The following is an 11986-nucleotide window of genomic DNA, read 5'->3' as shown; positions in this document are numbered from 1 at the left end:
TGTATGCCTGATAAAATTCCTCTTGGAGGTCCTGCTTATGGGTGCTGGAGAAGGATGCATCTGCTTTCCCAATCAATTGGTAAGCTAGCAGGAAATGAGGAAAGGATCAATGGCAGGAGCAGAAGGGAATCCACATTCACACCACCACTGCAGCAATGGTAGAAAGGAGAACTGTTTCCCATTGTGAGGTAGCTGGCACGTGATACATGCTCACATTTTAAGCAACATAGTTTGTGGGGCATTTACGGGCTTTTTGCCTAAACGTTAGTGGTGTACCTCACACCTGTTTTTAGCAAAATGTCTGCTGTTCCCAGGAAAGCTGCTTTCTGTACATCATGTGTAGTGATTTCAATTACATCTAGGACAGCAGTTCCCAATCCTTCCCACCCAGTAACCCACCTCATCTGGAAAATGATCCATACTGGTTTTCAGAAGCAAAATAGATGTTGCCTTCTAAAACCCAGAAGTAGCTTTTGGAGGCTTCTTAAGGTAATTATGAGGCCTGCAGAGGCCTTGATAGTGGACCAGGAAGGTCCCCACACCTCCGGAATGGCTCTGATTTAGAGCCAAACAGAGGCAAGGACAGGAGAGAGGATGCAGGTCAAAACCCACCTGGCATGGGCTCATGACCCAACAGTTTGGGAAACTCTGATCTAGGAGTTCAAGTGTTTTGAAAAACACTGCTGGGGGTGGGGAATGGCAGTGAGATGCAAATATCTTGTGGTTTTGTGCATGCTCCCTGAGGCATCCGGTGCGCCACTGTGAGATACAGGAAGCTGGACTAGATGTGCCTTTGGCCTGATCCTGCAGGGTTTATGTTCTTATGCAAATTTTTATAGTACTATTATCGTGTATGAAACTGTCTTATATTTATAATACAGTTATTTTAGACATCCATACTCCCTTTCTTTCATAAAAGTGATGCCCAAGACCACTTACAGGAAAAAAATATACAGGTCATGCCTCATTATCCACTGGGGTTCCATTCCAGAACCCCCAGAGGATTTTAAAAATCAGTGGAAAAATTGCTTTAAAGACCCACTTCCAGGTTTCCTGTTCCTCCATTGCAGTCCCAGAATGCATTGGTACTATAGATGCTATACCACATTCAGCCACTAAATGGGGTGAATAATGGAATCTAATGGAATTAAATTATAATTATTTAATAGCGCAAAGGTAGGAAATGGGATTTTGATGCTTTTTAACCCTTTGTTACAAGGGCCAGTACAAGGTGGACCTTAGTATTAGTGGTGAGTCAAATCAGTGGATGCCAAATCAGTGAATACTGAGGTCCCACCTGTATTGATCCTCTATTACACAGATATATACAGTGTATATAGTACGCACACAGTGTATAATATTCAGTTTATAGTATATTAGACTGAGAGTTGAGGCCAGGCTACAGTCAGAGTAGACTACAAATGATTTTCAAAACTTTACAGCAGAGGCACTTCCCAGCTGTGCTGCTAGAGATCCTTTGATTGGAGATGCAGAATAATAACCTTGGAATTTCCAAATTTGAAGCATGTGCACTGAGCTATGACACCTCTTTTCCACTAGATAGTGCACCATGCTCAACAGAGCATTAAAAAAGATAAGCCCCTGCCCCGAAGAGCTTAAAATTTAAATTATGGTCTACATTGATTTATCATAAAAAGAAATTGATCATATAATGATTGTGTAGGCCAGAAAAGAAGAAAAGATGTTGACTGACCTTCTCTCCAAATGAACAATGATGTATTTGCCTATGTGATTATTTGTGGGTATTTATTTTCCTCTCTTCCGGCTGCAAAATGAAATGAAGGAGTTTCTGCTTGTCAATTTCTTCTTTGGCTTATTTTAGATACAAATGGTTCATTTGCTTCAAGAAATATCTCTTTTCATCCTATAGCTGCCCACATGTGCTTCTTTGCAGGCAGGAGTCTTCAAAAATAGAAAAATGCAACACTGCATCTGCAAATGGTCTATCAATCTTAAACATATTCAAGAAGCAGAAAATAAGGTTATGATGAGCACTGCTCATCTTGAGCACTGCTTCACCAACATGCATTTCTGAAAGGTGTACAAACTATGACGATACTGAGAGAAACTGACTTTTTGGCAAAGTACATATCATTTCTGTACATCAGCTTGACTTTTTTCACAGCAGGGCTCCTCTTTTTAACAAAGCAGAAGGAAACACAAGCAGTTCACCTTTTCGACACACAGGCTCAGGAAATGTTAGTTGCACTTAAGCCCCATTGGAATCTGTGGGACTTAAGGTGATTTGTTGTGACATTTAGACCCGAAGTAGATGTGATGTGGGAGTTGTGATGAGAATTCCTGCTGTCTTTCATTGTCAGCAAGCAACCATGCAGAGGGAAGGTGTGATTTGTGACTGTTAGGGGGAACGATTTCTCCTTTGTCCCCACCCCAGACTGATTCCCTGGATTCAAACCTCCTTCCCCTCCCCCTTGCAGAAGGGGAAAATCACAAGCTCATAAATCAGTAACAGGTTACATCAGATCTCCAGACAGCAGCCCCAAGCTCCTTCAGTTCTCTCAGAGCATCTCCATTCAGTCCCTCAGATTCTGTCTCTCTCTGTCTAGCCCCCAGCCTATCTCAAATAAGTTATGTCGTTCTTCCTTACACTCACATGTTGGCCTGCTGTAGGATGCTCTGAAGAGACATGGATGCCCTTTCACTAAAGGTGTGGTGTATAAATAATCCAAATAAATGAATGGATCTTGTACTGGAAACATGCTGTAGTAAGGAATTTGGAGATGTTAACAGAGGCAGAATAGAAAGCTTTATCCCCAACCTACCCACACACATACACACAATACTGCATCAATCTATTCTTTGTGCTGGACTAGTCACAGCCAAGGGGAAAATGTACCTGTATAGAATGAAACTGAGGAATGTACAAGTCTTTGTTTGCATGCCTGAATTATCTCACGTTAGTGCAGAAAAGTGGTTCTCAAATGTTTTACCACCAGGACCCACTTCTTAGAATGACAATCTGTGAGGAGCCACCAGAGGTGATGTCATGGCCAGAAGTGACATCATCAAGCAGGAAAATGTTTAACACCCCCTGTCACCTGGACCCAGCCCAGGTGGCCAGGAGTTCCCTGGGCACAGGGAACTCCTCGGGAGTCAAGGCCTACTCGGGAGTAAGCCCCGAGTGTCAGCAGGACTGGGGGCTGTGCAGGACACCTACACAGGAGTAGGAACAGGGAACAGCTGGGAACAGGAAGTCATGGGCCGGAAGGGTGGGGTTAGGCAGACCTGAGGTAAGCCTTATAAGGGAGCTGGAGAGGGGAGAGGGAGGTCACTCCTCTCCGGAGGGGTGGAAGGCCAGAGGGAAGCCAGTGGGAGAAGGTGACGCAGGCCAAAGGGAAAGGAGAAAGGCCTCCATAGGAAGGGGGCTGAGGTTGGCTCTAGAGAGAGGAGGCAGGGGCAGAGACCTCCCTGGCCCAGGGCCTGCCCAGACTCAGAGAGCATACCCTGGAGAGAGGTGGTTGTTGGGATGGACGCTTGACACCAACTACAGTCCAGGGGGACTAACTGAGAAGGGAGCCAACACCCAGGTACTGTGGGTCCTCCCAAGGCCAGCCAGCCTGACCCTGGACAGCCGGGGCAGTGCCCTCCAGAGCCTGGGCGCAGGGCCGAGGGACTCGAGCCAGGAGGCCGGGACTACAATCTCCAAAGAACCGGAGGGAACAAGGCCTGAGCCGCCCCGACGACGACGACACCAGTCAGCCTAGACTGAGGGGGGCCGTGAAGTAACGAGCCCCCATGAATGTAAAGAGGTTGACTCAATTAAACTGTCTGTGTAAAGCTGCCCTACCTGCGTACTGTGTGTTAATTCACCGCCGACCACCTCGCCTAGACCGGGTAAGCCCCTTGCGCTTGGTACAGACCCCAGGGCAGGGGCCTCCTCCTGCCATGGACATTACACCCCCATAAGATAAAATCAAACTAATTAAGTTTGTAAAGTTTGTACAAACAAATTAATTATGTTTTTAAAGTTTGTAAAATTAAGTTAGACAACTGCAGGAGAAATGCAGGGAACAACGACAGCCACTCTTTATAGCCTTCATAGATCTCACGAAGGCCTTCGACCTGGTCAGCAGGGATGGCCTCTTCAAGATTCTCCCCAAGATTGGATGTCCACCCAGGCTCCTCAGCATCATCAGATCTTTCCACAAGGACATGAAGGGCACTGTTCTCTTTGATGGCTCCACATCAGACCCCTTTGACATCCGAAGTGGAGTGAAGCAGGGCTGTGTTCTTGCACCAAGCTTGTTTGGGATTTTCTTCACTGTTCTGCTGAAGCATGCCTTTGGAACTGCAACAGAAGGCATCTATCTCCGGACCAGATCAGATGGAAAGCTCTTCAACCTCTCCAGACTGAGAGCAAAGTCCAAAGTCCAGCTGAAATGTCTGCGTGACTTCCTCTTTGCCGACGATGCAGCTGTCACTACCCACTCTGCCAAAGATCTCCAGCAGCTCATGGATCGTTTTAGCAAGACCTGCCAAGATTTTGGACTGATGATCAGCCTGAAGAAAACACAGGTCATGGTTCAAGATGTGGACACACCTCCCTGCATTATAATCTCTGCGCATGAACTGGAGGTTGTCCATGACTTTGTGTACCTTGGCTCAACGATCTCCGACACTCTTTCTCTCGATACCGAGCTAAACAAATGCATTGGTAAAGCAGCTACCATGTTTTCCAGACTCACAAAGAGAGTCTGGTCCAACAAGAAGCTGACGGAACATACCAAGATCCAGGTCTACAGACCTTGCGTCCTGAGTACACTTCTGTACTGCAGCGAGTCATGGACTCTTCGCTCACAACAGGAGAGGAAACAGAACGCTTTCCACATGCGCTGCCTCCGACACATTCTCGGCATCACCTGGCAGGACAAAGTTCCAAACAACACAGTCCTGGAACGAGCTGGAATCCCTAGCATGTATGCATTGCTGAAACAGAGACGCCTGCATTGGCTCGGTCATGTCGTGAGAATGGATGATGGCTGGATCCCAAAGGATCTCCTCTATGGAGAACTCGTGCAAGGAAAGCGCCCTACAGGTAGACCACAGCTGCGATACAAGGACATCTGCAAGAGGGATCTGAAGGCCTTAGGAGTGGACCTCAACAAGTGGGAAACCCTGGCCTTTGAGCGGCCCGCTTGGAGGCAGGCTGTGCAGCATGGCCTTTCCCAGTTTGAAGAGATACTTGGCCAACAGACTGAGGCAAAGAGGCAAAGAAGGAAGGCCCATAGCCAGGGAGACAGACCAGGGACAGACTGCACTTGCTCCCAGTGTGGAAGGGATTCTCACTCCCAGATTGGCCTTTTCAGCCACACTAGACGCTGTTCCAGAACCACCTTTCAGAGCGTGATACCATAGTCTTTCGAGACTGAAGGTTGCCAACATTATAAGTTTGTAAATTAAAAGTTTACAATAAGTATGTTTTAAAAATTTATTTAAAATAAAGAACCATTTGTACCTTCCCAAGCAGCTGCTGCTGTGTTTAAAAATATCCTCAAACATCTCACAGGGTGCAATCATATCCACACTTACCCAGGACTAAGCCCCATTGACTATCATCGTTAAAAAGCATACACATAGTGGCCTGTTAGAAGTACAGATCTATAACATTTCCCATAAGGAGTCACATACCATGGTGGCAACAAGTCTAATATATTACAAATAAGATACACATTGAAAGGAATGGGGACCCACCTGAAATTGGCTTGCAGCCCACCCAGTGGGTCCTGAACCACAGTTTGAGAAGCACTACAGTGTAGACCAAATCTGCAGGGAACACCTCATGTGCAAACTCCACAGCATTGAATGGAAGTTGTAAAAGGGGGTAGCTCCTCATTCATTCCTGAATGTTTTGAACTTGAAAAATGTGCTCCTTCATTTAAGAGCTGCTGTCAAAGCCACTGCTTGAGAACTTATCGAAATGGCAAATAATCAAGCTGCATGTCAGTCTAAATGCAAATGAACCAAGGGACACATTCTAATTGGAACTCAGATACACAAAATCAATGTAATTGTTTTCAGAAGTATTTGAAATATGAGTCAGGATCAGGACCTAATGAAATGAGAAGAAAGCCCTTCTACTGTGAGGAAAATCCAATGACATCTGTGCTCATGTCATCTTCCAGCAATAAGGGCCACGTCACACACTGCATTTTTGCTACATGATGAAAATGTCCTCACAGAATAAAAATTGTATGGAGAACCCACAAAGTCTCTGTTTTGCCACAAATTCACATGCTGCACATGCTTCCTGTCACAAACAATTCCAGCAAAACAGATACTTCTGTAAAGAATTGCAAGGGACTATTTGATGCGATTTGTTCATACTGGGAAGCTAATCAGCATCTACCATGTTAATTTTGGCCTGTAATTCTCACCCAATTTTTGGGGAATTTCATGAATAGCTGAACCGTGCTTGCTCAGCACATTTGACCCTATGAACAATACCCACATCCTGGGAGCTTCCTGACTTGAAGTAAATAGCGTCCTTAGTAATACAAAAGAAGGGTCTTCAGCCTAGCTGTCCTCACCAATTCTGGAGGCAAAGTCAGTCAAGGAGCTCATACTAATGAAGCAACTGGCCTTCTGAGCTCGTTGCAAGGTCCTGGTTGCATCCTTGGTAAGGTGCAAATCAAAAGCAGTACCCATTTAGGACTGGGAATGAGCAAAAGCCACCAAACCTCAAGAGAAAGGCCCTTGATGAATGCACCCCATCAAAGTTTGGGCATGTGTTAGACTAAGATTCACTGTAGTAGTATTGTAAACAAATATTCAGTAATCTTAATCTAACAAATGTGTAATCAAATAATTTTTATTTGACTTTTCATGGTTTTGCCGTATTTGGGTATCATTTTCATAAGAAAAAGGGGTTCTAAGTTTAAACCTAAAACATGTGAGATGATTTTCCTTCAATGAGATATTTCACAAGGGTGCATTTCCTCCAGACTTCATCCTGTCAAAAACTGACTGTTCTATATTAACAATGCTATGCTATGCATGCCTACACATTACCCATAATCCAGTGGTTCCCAAACTGTGGGTTGGGACCTACCAGTGAGTCACAACCTGATTTTTGGTGGTTCACAAAGCTGATAGCTGACAAGGGAAATGTATGGCGCCCTGTGGAAACTGAACAGGAGCAGCACGTGTGCATTTACTTAAGAATAGGCCAATGTGCCTTGGTCCACTTCGAAGTGTAGGCCTAGAAGAACACAACACTACCAGAATGGTCCCGATTCAATGAACATAGGCCGCAACAAACTCTCGCGAAGGAATTCCCCTTCCTCCAGGCTGACAAAGGAAAATGTATTTAACCCTTTGGAAAGTGGAACTGACTGCCCAATCTTCACCTCGCTGCCCCATGGTGGCGAGGCTTCTATGACAGTGGTGACTGCTGTAAGGCAGCCAGCACCTGTCGTAAAAGGCACTCCAACAGTGTGCAAGTCAACGTGCTGTTGGGTGTGCCAGCAGGAAGGCCTGTGCCATCCCACCCCCGCCAGAGAGGGAATCCCTGCTCCCCGAAAGAGGTAGGAACACAGGGGAGGAAGGAGGGTGGAACAAAGGCAGAGAGGGAGGGTGGAACTAGGTGGGGAGGGATGAGTAATGGGGTTGGGGAGGCCACGGGAGGATCTTGCCAGAGCAGGTTCAAGGAGACCCATTGCGGGTTGGAAGGCTTACACAGGGATCAAGGGATTTTATAATCCCATTTCCCTGCTGAAGTCTCCTTGCCCGTCCCCTCCCCCTCCATGGATGTAGTATTTGCCGATGTGAGGGGGGGAGGGCCCACCCGGCCTTTCCGAGGGGGACCCCCTTGTGGAGGCCTAAGACTAGTTCACCAGAAGACAGGGAGGGTTGTGTCACCCGGCTCCCCCTCTTTGGGTTGACAGCATTTGCCAGAGTCAGGAGCAGGGGCTGCTGTCAGCAGATCCTCCGGCCTGCTCTTCTAACGCCCAACTGCCTTGTCATCCCTGGCCTCCAGGTTTATGTAGGGCAGGCCCCTCCCCTTTGACCCCCCTTCCCTCACAGGGATGGTACAAAAAGGGCCTGTCTCTGGGACTGCCCTTCCCTGGAATTACCATCACTCCTCTCCTTCCTCTCTGTTTTCCTCCCACCTCCTCTCACCTGGAGCTGCCAGGTTGTCTTAAGAAGGCTGGGAAGGCTGCTGCCTCTGCTCTGGTCTCTGCCTTTGGGGGGGAGGGCTGGCCCTGCCCACCTGGGTCCTGTAGCTCTGCAGACGACATCGGGAGGTCCAGCTGTGGGCTCCTGATGTCATAGCCAGGAGCCCTGCCCAGCAAGGCAGGTCCCCACTGGCTGAGCAAGGGAGTGCTCCCCTTCTCCCCCAAGGCGGGGAGAAGCCGAATGGCCTGTGTCTTGTCTCCCCCCCCCTCCTCCAAGGCAGAGGGCGAAGCGGGGGGTTCGGCACGCAGTGTTCCTCTGCTGCGCTTTGCTGCCCACAGGAGTGCCCAGGCAGTGTATGGGGAGGTGGCCCAATTTCCACCAGCTTCCTTCCTGATCCTCTGGCCCAGAAGTCTTCTCCCTGGGTAGGCTGGGGACCTGTGGGAGGAGGGGAACCCCGACAGCCAGATTGCCATCACTGTGATGGTGGGGGTGTGTGTAAATGAATGAGATTGGGCTTTAAGCTGCACATGCTTGTTTACTCATGAGTAGGCTGACATGCCTTGGCTGTTATCAAAGGCCAGGTGAAAGGGGATGCAAGGGGATCCAATGAATTTAGAGCTCAACAAATGCTCTAGAAGGCAGTTCTGCCCATCATAGTCAAAAGGTTAAAACCTAGGCTTGTTAAGTGAAACTTTTTTTTAAGTCTCATAAAGCTAGGTGTGTCCTGATAGTTTGTCATTTTAAAAAGTGGGTCCCGGAGCTAAAAAGTTTGGGAACCACTGCTTTAATGGAACTTACTCCCAAGTAAGGGCCCAATCCTATCCAATTTTCCAGCACCAGTGCAATGGCAACACAGCCTCAAGGTAAGGGAACAAATACTCCCATACCTTAAGGAGGCCTCTGTGATTGCTACCCCACCACAAGATGCAGTGCATGCCCCACTGGCATGGCTGCACCAGCACTGGAAAATTGGACAGGCTTGGGCCCTAAGTGTGCACAGGCTTGCACCTTAAGCTTATGTTACTTGGTACCTAAATATTGCTCAAATAATAGTTAATGTATGTGACATAATTCTTCCTTATGGAACACAATAAAATTATACCACTTGCTTCTCTGCCTCTGCCTTGAAGCTTTGTCCACTTATCTGATGAAGGATTGGATTGTCTGGTTTTGAAGGAATTGCTCAATTTTATCTATAGTGATAAAGCCCCTTTGAAACAGCAGTTCTGAGCCATTACCTCTAGACAGCTTCAAAGGCTTCTTTTGCCCACACCAATTTTCTTTGAAGTCCTTATTTCATATTGTAAAGTACGTAACTGAAAAAAAAGATTACAAATATGCATTTTAGCTATAGATAGCATTTGGCTTTGGCCTCAGGCCTTTAAAAAGAAATACTGTTCATCCACAAATGTCAAACTTTCATTGGCAACAATGATCCCCTTGTAAAATATAGAGTTTCAGAGATGATGTAGCATTCATATTGAAGTTCTGCTATAGAACTCAAAGTGGATATTAAATAAGGATTAGATAGCACATTTCTAAGTATTACAGGTGGCCCAATCCTATGTAGGGCCTACAGCAGTGGATCTTGTGATCTGTTACCCTAAGTCCTGTTTCAGTGGCATGAACATCATGTCATCATGCTCTTCAGAGCAGCTGACGCAAATGGTTGGAGGCTCTGCGCACCCACCAGGAGATCCTGGAATATATTGAAGCAGGTATAGTGCAGGTATAGTGCAGCAGGGGTGGTTCATGGGTGGTCCAGGGGAAAAGCAGGGAGGGCTCAAGAATGGATCTTAGTGGCAGTAGTACACACCAAGATCCTATCCCTGTTTTCCCATCCCAACATGCATTATATCCTGCTTTATCTCCCTAGCAGGTTCAAAGCGGCTTACAAAAAGTCAGTATAAATGTTATAAAATATTATATAAAAATATAAACATTTAAGATTCCACAAAACAGTACAAAACTTAAGGGCGGAAACCTGCCCTTCACTCAGGCCAGTCTTGTGCCAGCCCAGGAGGGTCGCAAACATCCCTGGCTGGGCTGACGCAAGGAACAAAGGTAGGCGGGAGGGGAGACAGGGAGGAAGTGGGAGGCAGGCGTTCCTGGGCAGGGGGAGGGTGGGTGGTGGGTGGCCCCAGGGTAGGCGGGGCTGGGATCCGGCAGTTAGGATTCCGGCACCTTTCCCGGGGTAAGGGGAAATATTTCTGCTTGCCTCTGGCTAAGTCGCTCTTGGCCCCTATCCTGTGCTGGATACAGCACAAGCCTCCTGGCTTGCCTGTTCCAGTGCAGGTTAGGATTGTGCCCTAAAAATCTCATTAAAAGCCAAAAGGAAGCAAAGCAGATAAAACAGCAGCACTAAAACACTAAAAAGAACACAAGCCTATAAAACTAATGGGTTTTGTTTTCCTTTCTCTCTCACATGCCTACTGCACTTCTGGATTTAATGTTGAACAAAAGGTTTGATATGTGATTGTTTTCTTTATTTGTCTGTGACTTTTGCTAAGAGTTTGCTTATATATACAGGCTTTGGAGCACCTGTTTCTCCTTAGGTGCAAGCTTCCTCCATCCATTAGATGAGCTGCTGTGATGTCATGAAATATAGAATCCTGGGCAAAATCCAGCAAAAACTAGTCATAATTATGTTGTATTGAAAGAGGATGGGATCTGGCTACAATCCATACACACTGACCTAGGTGTAAGCCTCAGTGAACACAGTAGATATTTCTTACAATTAAGCAAGCCTATGATCTTATTGTTAGTCACGGGTAATTTAAGTTACATTGATTTCAGTGGGATTCAATCAAAAGTAATGTTACTATATTATGTCCTTTCACTGTTATGAGAAAAGTCCAGTCCTAGAATGCTGACAAATGTTTTTGATTTTGTAAGGAAACCTAAAGGTTGCTTTGCATGAAAAATACTTTACATAGTTCCTGGAGAGTTGTCCTTAGTTGGCATCAAAGAAAACTGAAACAGCCCAATCCGATCCACTACTCCCCCCCCCAATCAATACAGCCACGCCAAAATGGCAACTGCTGTATCCTATGGTGGGGGTGGAGCAGAGGTCTCCTCTAGGTAAAGGAACACTTGTTCCCTTACCCAGAGGTAAGCCTCCATGGCGTGCAAGAGGGTAGTGTCTATTCAGACCTGCAACTGTTAAATGTCTGGCACAGGTCCGTGTGTCACAGGATTGGGTCTGGGAAGGGATTGGGTATTGGCCCCGCCTCCTGCACCACCAAACCCACCCCCTCCGGAGCCCAATCTGCCCATTCCCTGTCACTTCTCTGCCCTCCCCTGAGGAATAATATGTTTTTAATAATTGTAGCTTTTGGAGCTGTGGTTCCCAAACTTTTTAGCATCAGTGCCAACTTTTTAAAACAACACGCTATGGAACCCACTTAACTTTATGAGCCTTAGGAAAAAAACAGTGTTTCAGGTCTTTATTTTTATCCTTTTTACTATATTGGGCAGGGGGGTGGCTGCCTTTTGGAGCATTTGTTGAACTCCACGTTCAAAGGATTGGGACCATTTCAGTGGCATTGCAACCCCCTCGGCCTGCCCTTTGATGTGGGCCAGCCCTAAAGTTCTAAATTTTGCCCAAAGGCTGCTGCTTGATTTATGAATGCCAAATAGGAGGCTGCAGTAGTGATTGGGCACCAGCGCCCCCACCCCAAGTAGCAGCTTGTTTGACCCTTGATGCACAGAGCCTAATCTGCCTTGTCAGTTTTGTGGCCCACCAAAAATTGGGACATGACTTTGATAAGCTAAGCAGGGATCACAGCCAGCTCACAGAGCAGCAAGATCAGTTCTCTACTTCCATGCC

Source organism: Tiliqua scincoides, chromosome 4, assembly GCF_035046505.1.
Source record: "Tiliqua scincoides isolate rTilSci1 chromosome 4, rTilSci1.hap2, whole genome shotgun sequence".
Classification (NCBI taxonomy): Eukaryota; Metazoa; Chordata; class Lepidosauria; order Squamata; family Scincidae; genus Tiliqua; species Tiliqua scincoides.
Note: the sequence above shows the minus strand (reverse complement) of the source record.